We start from the raw sequence: 10,319 nt of genomic DNA on the forward strand, positions 1-10,319 counted from the left end.
CTCAATTTCATGGTGGGTTAGAGGCTCCCGGGTCCATCAGAGCTAATAAATCTCTGATCAATATGGTATTTGGTTTGCTAAGAAGCCTGAAATACCTACCTGTATGGAAAGTGGTTTTGTTACTTAGGGAATAACATCCATTAATATGTTTTCCATAATTGATGGTTATCATTTACCGAAAATGTCATCCTGCAGTACAGAGGGGACAACAAATGGGAAACAGAAATTAGGAAATGGGTAAGAGATGTGGATATAGTATTAGGAGTCCTGTCTCCATCATGTCTTATCTGTCTTCTCAGAATACAGAAATCACAGGGCCCCCAAAAAAGGTAAAGATGCAGTGATGGAGTTAAAAGAGAACATTCTGATTACCTGCAGTCACCACTAGGTGGAGCTAACTGTATAGCTATATATACAACTTCTATTTAATGCATTGGTGGCTGCAGGTAAACAATGTAGTATGGTCCCCACAGCTATGGTGTAGTCTTCCACTGTGGTATATATACCCCTGCCAGTACTACCAGGTACTGTACAAACTTATTAGCTTTGCAGATTGCAATGTGTAGCACTGCCAGCTTTTGAGAAAGGAACCATCTCATAAAAATTGTACTGTAACATATGTCTTAGACACATTTTATCAGGATTTCACTTTAAGAGTTATAATCTTAAAGGGGTTGTATGAGATTAGATAGAAAGGTTGTCCATGGGCTTTAGTGGTGCTGAACTGTAATACCAGGCACAGACAAGAGTGGCACTAAGCATGGGCGTAGGGATCTCCAAAGCTATGGGGCCCTACGCCACTGGGGGCCCGGGCCGCCGGCTGAGGATTTTTTTTTTTTTTCAATTCATGTGGCGTAGCTACAGGGGTCGCAGGCCCCTCCAGGACAGACAGATAAAAGCGCTATCTTCAGGGCCTGCAGGCTGTGGGCGGTGCGATAGGGGGCGGCCGGAGGCAGAGAGGCGTACCTGCAGTGAGGAGAGGGAGTGGTCCCGCTCCCAGTCTGGGCGGCAGTCCTACTGCCCGGAAGTGGAGGAGGCGGAGCGTACAGCGAAGCTGCGTGCTGCTGGGCCTGGCAGCGCTGCTGGAGTGTGGGCGCGCAGATGTTTAAGTGGCTGTGAGGTGAGGGCTGGCTGACTCTGGGACTGGTAAAACTTACTCTGGAGTCCTGGACTATTATATCTGGGGAGGAGGGGGGAGCCGGACCCTGGAGGATGGACCAGTACATTTAAGGAGAAGGGGGAGCCGGACCCTGGAGGATGGACCAGTACATTTAAGGAGAAGGGGGAGCAGGACCCTGGAGGTCTGGACCAGTACATTTAAAGAGAAGGGGGGAGCAGGACCCTGGAGGTCTAGTCTGGACCATTATATAGGGGGAACAGGACACTGGAGGTCTGAACCATTATATCTGGGGAGGAGGGGGGAGTGGGATCCCGAGGTCTGGACCATTATATCTGGGGAGCAGGGGGGAGCAAGACCCTTGAGGTCTGGACCAGTACATTTAAGGAGAAGGGGGAGAAGGACCCTGGAGGTCTGGACCAGTACATTTAAGGAGAAGGGGGAGCAGGACCCTGGATGTCTGGTCTGGACCATTATATAGGGGGGAACAGGACCCTGGAGGTCTGGACCATTATATTTAAGGAGAAGGGGGGAGCAGGACCCTGGAGGTCTGGACCATTATATTTAAGAAGGGGGGAGCATGACCCTGGAGGTCTGGACCATTATATTTAAGGAGAAGGGGGGAGCAGGACCCTGGAGGTCTGGACCATTATATAGGGGGGAACAGGACACTGGAGGTCTGGAACATTCTATTTATGGGGGAGCAGGACCCTGGAGGTCTGGACCATTATATTTAGGGAGAAGGGGGAAGCAGGACCCTGGAGGTCTGGACCATTATATTTAGGGAGGAGGGGGGAGCAGGACCCTGGATGTTTGGGCCATTATATATGGGGAGTAGGGGGAAGCATGATCCTGGAGGTCTGGACCATTATATATGGGGAGTAGGGGGAAGCAGGAACCTGAAGGTCTGGACCATTATATAGGCAGGAGGGGGGAGCAGGACACTTGATGTCTGGACCATTATATCTGGGGACTGACGGTGGGAGATTTAGGATGGGTGTGGGGGTAGGAAGTCTAGGAGGGGTGTGGGGATGTTGGGTTGGGAGGTCCTGGAGGGGTGTGTGGGTGGGAGCTCTGGAAGGGTTGGGAGGTCTGAGAGGTATGTGGGGTGGGAGATCCGGGAGGGGGGCCCATACATTTTTTTTGCTATGGGGCCCAGTCATTTCTAGCTACGCCACTGGCACTAAGCTTTTTTCTAATTTCATAATCCCCTTTCATTTTGATTATTGTGCCCGTTTCAATGGAAAGGAGGTGGTAACCACTCTGTGCACATCTGGGCTTTTACTTTGCTCATGTACCTGAAGATAATGCTTTGTAATGGGGCTTTGCATCCTGACTTCTTCTAGATAGATGGATCTTCTACTTAACCCCTTAAGGACACAGCCTTTTTACACCTTAGGACCAGGCCATTTTTTGCAAATCTGACCAGAGTCCCTTTAAGTGCTGATAACTTTAAAACACTTTGACTTATCCAGGCCGTTCTGAGATTGTTTTTTCGTCACATATTGTACTTCATGACAGTGGTAAAATGAAGTCAAAAAATTATTTTTTTTTGCACCAAAAAATACCTAATTTAACAAAAATTTGGAAAAATTTAGCAAATTTCAAAGTTTCAGTTTCTCTACTTCTGTAATACATAGTAATACCCCCAAAAATTCTGATGACTTTACATTCCCCATATGTCTACTTCATGTTAGAATTGTTTTGGGAATGATATTTTATTTTTTGGGGATGTTATAAGGCTTAGAAGTTTAGAAGCAAATCTTGACATTTTTCAGAAATTTACAAAAACTAAATTTTTAGGGACCAGTTCAGGTCTGAAGTCACTTTGCGAGGCTTACATAATAGAAACCACCCAAAAATCACCCCATCTAAGAAACTACACCCCTCAAGGTATTCAAAACTGATTTTACATACGTCGTTAACCCTTTAGGTGTTGCACAAGAGTTATTGGCAAATGGGGATGAAATTTGAGAATTTCATTTTTTTGTCTAATTTTCCATTTTAACCCATTTTTTCCACTAACAAAGCAAGGGTTAACAGCCAAACAAGACTGTATCTTTATTGCCCTGACTCTGCCGTTTACAGAAACACCCAATATGTGGCCGTAAACTACTGTACGGCCACACAGCGGGGCGTAGAGGGAAAGGTGCGCCGTTTGGTTTTTGGAGGGCTGATTTTTATGGACTGGTTTATTTACACCATGTCCCATTTGAAGCCCCCTGATGCACCCCTAGAGTAGAAACTCCCTAAAAGTGACCCCATCTAAGAAACTACACCCCTCAAGGTATTCAAAACTGATTTTACATACGTCGTTAACCCTTTAGGTGTTGCACAAGAGTTATTGGCAAATGGGGATGAAATTTGAGAATTTCATTTTTTTGTCTAATTTTCCATTTTAACCCATTTTTTCCACTAACAAAGCAAGGGTTAACAGCCAAACAAGACTGTATCTTTATTGCCCTGACTCTGCCGTTTACAGAAACACCCAATATGTGGCCGTAAACTACTGTACGGCCACACAGCGGGGCGTAGAGGGAAAGGTGCGCCGTTTGGTTTTTGGAGGGCTGATTTTTATGGACTGGTTTATTTACACCATGTCCCATTTGAAGCCCCCTGATGCACCCCTAGAGTAGAAACTCCCTAAAAATGACCCCATCTAAGAAACTACACCCCTCAAGGTATTCAAAACTGATTTTACATACGTCGTTAACCCTTTAGGTGTTGCACAAGAGTTATTGGCAAATGGGGATGAAATTTGAGAATTTCATTTTTTTGTCTAATTTTCCATTTTAACCCATTTTTTCCACTAACAAAGCAAGGGTTAACAGCCAAACAAGACTGTATCTTTATTGCCCTGACTCTGCCGTTTACAGAAACACCAAATATGTGGCCGTAAACTACTGTACGGCCACACAGCGGGGCGTAGAGTGAAAGGTGCGCCGTTTGGTTTTTGGAGGGCTGATTTTTATGGACTGGTTTATTTACACCATGTCCCATTTGAAGCCCCCCTGATGCACCCCTAGAGTAGAAACTCCCTAAAAGTGACCCCATCTAAGAAACTACACCCCTCAAGGTATTCAAAACTGATTTTACATACGTCGTTAACCCTTTAGGTGTTGCACAAGAGTTATTGGCAAATGGGGATGAAATTTGAAAATTTCATTTTTTTGCCTTATTTTCCATTTTAACCCATTTTTTCCACTAACAAAGCAAGGGTTAACAGCCAAACAAGACTGTATCTTTATTGCCCTGACTCTGCCGTTTACAGAAACACCAAATATGTGGCCGTAAACTACTGTACGGCCACACAGCGGGGCGTAGAGTGAAAGGTGCGCCGTTTGGTTTTTGGAGGGCTGATTTTTATGGACTGGTTTATTTACACCATGTCCCATTTGAAGCCCCCCTGATGCACCCCTAGAGTAGAAACTCCCTAAAAGTGACCCCATCTAAGAAACTACACCCCTCAAGGTATTCAAAACTGATTTTACATACGTCGTTAACCCTTTAGGTGTTGCACAAGAGTTATTGGCAAATGGGGATGAAATTTGAAAATTTCATTTTTTTGCCTTATTTTCCATTTTAACCCATTTTTTTCCACTAACAAAGCAAGGGTTAACAGCCAAACAAGACTGTATCTTTATTGCCCTGACTCTGCCGTTTACAGAAACACCCAATATGTGGCCGTAAACTAATGTACGGCCACACAGCGGGGCGTAGAGTGAAAGGTGCGCCGTTTGGTTTTTGGAGGGCTGATTTTTATGGACCGGTTTATTTACACTGTGTCCTGTTTCAACCCCTCTGATGCACCCCTGGAGTAGAAACTCCCTAAAAGTGACCCCATTTTGGAAACTACGGGATAAGGTGGCATTTTTTTGGGGACTATTTTTAGGGTAAATATGATTTTTGGTTGCTCTATATTACATTTTTGTGAGGCAAGGTTACCAAAAATTTTAATTCTGAAATTTCATCTCCATTTGCCATTAACTGTTGAGGAACACCTAAAGGGTTAATAAAGTTTGTATAATCAGTTTTGAATACCTTGAGGGGTGTAGTTTCTTAGATGGGGTCAGTTTTGGGGAGTTTTTACTCTAGAGTGCATCAGGGGGGCTTCAAAAGGGACATGGTGTCAATAAAAAAGGCCATCAAAATCGGCCTTCCAGAAACCATGTCGGTCCTTTCCTTTTGCGGCCTCCCTTTTACTGATACAGCAGTTTACGACCACAAATGTGGTGTTTCTGTAAACTGCAGTATCAGGGTAATAAATATTAAGTTTTGTTTGGTTGTTAACCCTTGTTTTGTTACCGGAAAAAACGGATTGAAATGGAAAAGTGCCAAAAATAGCGGTTTTGGCACCGTTTTTTTTTTTTTTTTTAACCGTGTTAATCTGGGGGGTTAGGTCATGGGATATTTTTATAGAGGAGATTCTTACGGACGCGGCAATACCTAATAAGTCTACTTTTTTTACAATTATTTAGGTTTTTGACTATATTATCTTTTTTGATACAAATCTTTTTTTTGGGTATCTCTAAAGTCTAAGGGTCATTTTATTTTTATTTTTTTTATCCAATTATCTCATGTGGGGGCTCATTTTTTGCGGGAGGAGCGGACGGTTTTATTGGCACTATTTTGGGGGCTATATGACTTTTTGATCGCTTGCTATTAAACTTTTTATTATGTAAGGTGACAAAAAAAAACTTTTTTTGCACCTTTTTTTTTTTTTTTTTTCTTGACCGTGTTAATCTGGGGGGGTTGGTCATGGGGTAGCTTTATAGAGGAGATTATTACCGACGCGGCGATACCTAATATGTCTACTTTTAATAAATTATTTTAGTTTTTTTGGGTGTCTCAGGTCTGAGAACCATTTTTTTTTATCCGATGTCAGTGCTAAATTGGGATATAAATTTAGTACTCCATGGAAGTGTGATACTCCCTGAAGCAACCGTCAATGCAGAGGCCCGGATGATCGGGGCACGTGTCGCACTGAGTAGTCGTGTCCTTCCGTATCCCCCTCCTGCGACACACTCTGCACTTTTTTTGGGTTCGTCCCTTCTTTCCAGTATGGGGGACCACACCTGGAAAGTGTTGGCCAGGGACGATCCGGGCACCTACAGTTCCCGAGGTACTCCGGCCTGCTCTTTCCCGGTCCGAAAAGATCAGGGCCTTGAGGACTGCCTCATAGAACTGGAGGAAAGTCCCTGTGCTGCCAGCGCTTCGGGATAGTACAAAAGAGTTGTACATGGCAACCTGCACCAAGTAGACCGCAACTTTTTTGTACCATGCCCGGGTTTTGCGCATGGCATTATATGGCTTGAGGACTTGATCCGAGAGATCAACTCCTCCCATATACCGATTGTAGGCGACGATACAATTGGGCTTGAGGACCGTTGCCGCGGTACCTCGCACAGGGACAGGGGTGATGCCGTTACCATGAATTGTGGACAGCATAAGGACATCCCTCTTGTCCTTATACCTGACCAGCAACAGGTTTCCAGTGGTAAGGGCACGGGTCTCACCCCTGGGGATAGGTACCTGGAGGGGGTGGGCAGGGAGGCCGCGTTGATTTTTCCGCACGGTCCCACAAGCGGACGTGGATCTGGCGGCAAGGGACTGGAACAAGGGGATACTGGTATAAAAGTTATCCACGTAAAGGTGGTAACCCTTATCCAGCAGTGGGTACATAAGGTCCCACACAAGTTTCCCGGTAACACCCAGAGTGGGGGGACATTCTGGGGGTTGAATCCGGGAATCTCGCCCCTCGTACACACGAAATTTGTAAGTGTACCCTGAGGTACTCTCACAAATTTTGTATAGCTTCACGCCATACCTCGCCCGCTTGGAGGGCACATACTGGCGGAAAATGAGTCTCCCCTTGAACGCAATGAGAGACTCATCAACCGCGACCTCCCTTCCAGGTACATAGGCCTCCATGAATTTGGCCCCAAAGTGATCGATGACCGGCCGTATCTTATACAGACGGTCATGGGCAGGATCACCTCGGGGGGGACATGCTGCATTATCGGAATAATGCAGACATTTCCGGATGGCCTCAAACCGGGAGCGTGTCATGGCTGTACTGTAAAGTGGGGCCTGGTATAGGACGTCCCCACTCCAGTACAGCCTGACACTGGGTTTTTTGACCAGGCCCATATGCAGCACGAGGCCCCAAAATATCCTCATTTCGGCTGCACTGACCGGCGTCCAGCCACCGGGCCTGGCCAAAAAGGAGCCCGGGTGTTGAGCGACGAACTGTTGGGCGTACAGATTCGTCTGCTCCACCATCAGATTTACCAGTGGGTCACTGAAAAAATGACAAAAAAAGTCATATTCAGTGTAGCCCACTGTGGAAATCTGGATTCCTGATTGGCCTACAAAATCAGGAATCACGGGCTCGTATCGCTCTGGGCTACACCAGACAAGTTCACCGGAAGGGGGCTCCGGTGGATTTAACTGGTGGGCCGGGAAACCAGTACGAGTCCCAGAGCTGCTCGTACTAGTGTGGGCCACAGGGTCCCTAACATGGCGGTCCCCTTGCTCCGCCTGGCGGCGTCTCCGCCGCCTTGGGGGCTCATCATCATCGCTAGATGATGAGGAGGATGCGGATGACAACAGGAATGTGGGGTCATCCTCATCCTCACTGGGACTCTCGGAGTCGGAGGCAAGCTGGGCGTATGCCTCCTCGGCCGAGAACGTCCGGCGGGCCATAGGGGAGTGTGTGTCTGCGTGTATATGTGCGTGTGTGTAACTCTTTATTTTGTGTGCGTGTGTGTGGGGGCACGGGTGTTCACGAACTCACCCTAAAACTAACAGAAAAAAAATAAAATAAACTAACTAAAAAAAGGGCAAAAAATGTGGGGGAAAAAAATCAAAACCGCTGATCAACTGTCCGAAGTTGATCAGCGGTGGGGTGTGCGATGCGCTAACAGTGGCCGGACACTAAGTGCCGGCCACAATCAGCGTACAAAAAATAAAATAAAAAATGCACCCCAAAAAAGGTGGGGGGGGGTTGGACAAGTGGCAGCACCCCTGGGGGGGTCTAGGGTCACACAGCTGTGCTGTGGACCCCAGACACCCTAACTTAGGGTGATGCAATCAAAGTAAGAAAAGTTCAGAAACTAACTTTCCCTTTTTTTTCCCTGCCTAAAACAAACTTTCCCTATGCTGTCCCTATGTACCTGATGGGGGGTGCTGGGGCACAGATCAGGTCCTGGGGGCACAGATCAGGTCCTGGGGGCACAGATCGGGTCCTGGGGGTGCTGGCAACGATGGTGGGCACACGTGCAGGCAGCTCCTCTCTCCTCCGGCTCCGGAACACAAAAGGAGGAGGAGAGGAGCGCCTGCCTCTTTTGAATTTGGCGCCGGACCGCCCACAGACCAATCGGAAAGCGATCCTAAGTGGTGATGTCACCATCACCACTCAGGATCGCTGGATGGTGATTGGTGGGGTGAAATCACACCACCATCACCATCCTGTTCCGGGTTATCGGGTCTTCAGAGACCCGAACAACCCGGAAACGCAGAAAACCGCAGGTCTGAATTGACCTGCGGTTTTCTGCGATCGCATACATGGGGGGGGTCACCGGACCCCCCGGCGCATTTGCCCCAAGTGCCTGCTCAATGATTTGAGCAGGCACGGGGTTCCGATCACCGCCCGCCGCCCGGCGGTGATCGAAAATACACAGGGCGTACATGTACGCCCTGTGTCCTTAAGTACCAGGGCACAAGGGCGTACCTGTACGCCCTATGTCCTTAAGAGGTTAAAGGGGTTGTCCGGGTTCAGAGCTGAACCCAGACATATCCCTATCTTTATCTCTCCAGCCCCCCTGATATGAGCATAGGAGCATTTTATACTCTGATGCTCTCCCTTGCCCTGCGCTTTATCGAGCAGGGCAAGGGCTTTTTCGTTTACAATGGTATACTGCTAGGCAGAGGCTTCCACCCAGCAGTGTTCCCGGTGATGTCATCAGTTCTGATGGGTGGGCTTAAGCACTGCCCTAGCCGTTTTATAGGCTAGGGCAGCGCTAAAGCCCGCCCATCAGTGTCGGTGACATCACCGGGCTCACTGCTAGGTGGAGACCTCTGCCTAGCAGTTCCTATGGAGAGCCCACTACGTCACCGGATCTCCAAAAAATGCCTTTGCTCTTTGCGATTCAGCACAGGGCAAAAGAGGGCGTTGGAGCATGAAATGCTCCTATGCTCATATCAGGGGGGCCGGAGGGGTGAAGATGGGGATATGTCCAGGTTCAGCCGTCAACCTGGACAACCCCTTTAAAGGGAACCTGTCATCAACTTTATGCTGCCCATACTAACGGCAGTATAAAGTAGAGACAGGTGAGTTGATTTCAGCAGTTTGTCATTTAAAAGTTAAAAGTAAGTGGTTGCCGAGAACCAACATCACAATCATTGCAGACTGGGCCTGGAAAAGAGTCACGGCCATCTGAGAAGAGTCCTGGTTATTCATGATCTCCTGCCCACCTGCTGATGACTGACAGTCTTCTACCTAGTTTTCTCTCTTTCCCTCTAGGAGAGAACTGCCAACCATCAGCAGATGGGCGAGGAGAGCAGGAGATTATGGATAACCAGGACTCTTCTCAGGTAGATTTGACTCTTTTCCAGGCCTGGGCTGCAATGATTATGATGCTGGTTCTCAGCAACCACTTACTTTTAGCTCATGTGTGACACACCGCTGACATCAGCATGTCTGTCACTATTTTATGCTGCCCTCAGTGAGGTTAGCAAAAAAGTTGATGACAGGATCCCTTTAAATGAATGTCCACCCTTGAACACATTTTTTTTTCAAAGCGGTGTGCTGATTTATTTCTTGATATATCTTTATAGTGATGGAAGCTCTGATACAGAGCTCCAGATCCCATGCGTAAACAAAGTGTAACCATCTCCAGCTCACCTGTCCGGTCCTGCTCCCAGTTGTCACTCTGCTGTCCTTCTCGGTCTGTGGGTCGTATGGACGACTCCTTTAGACTCGACTCCTCCACTTAGCCCTACACCAAGTGACTCAGAGGGTCCACATCTCCAATTGCTTACCCAACTTGCTATGTGCCTGCAGTTGCCACTAGAGGGAGCTTAGTAGCTAACTGGATACTGTCTATATATGTAAAACACAGTAAGCTCCCTCTAGTGGTGGCTGCAGGTAGCCAACCTTTTATTTTTTGACTCTTTATCTATATTGGGCATTTGACATGCT

At 47.3% G+C, this 10,319-nt stretch overlaps 1 long non-coding RNA gene across 1 annotated transcript; it reads left to right on the plus strand.

Moving 5' to 3' along the window:
• The first annotated feature begins 1,647 nt into the window (after positions 1 to 1,647).
• On the plus strand, positions 1,648 to 2,252 carry LOC120987214. The gene is made up of 2 exons (XR_005775960.1): positions 1,648 to 1,794; positions 1,976 to 2,252. It is a non-coding gene; the product is annotated as an uncharacterized LOC120987214 (long non-coding RNA).
• Positions 2,253 to 10,319: the final 8,067 nt, after the last annotated feature.

Source organism: Bufo bufo, chromosome 1 (genome assembly GCF_905171765.1).
Source record: "Bufo bufo chromosome 1, aBufBuf1.1, whole genome shotgun sequence".
In the NCBI taxonomy this organism is placed as follows: Eukaryota; Metazoa; Chordata; class Amphibia; order Anura; family Bufonidae; genus Bufo; species Bufo bufo.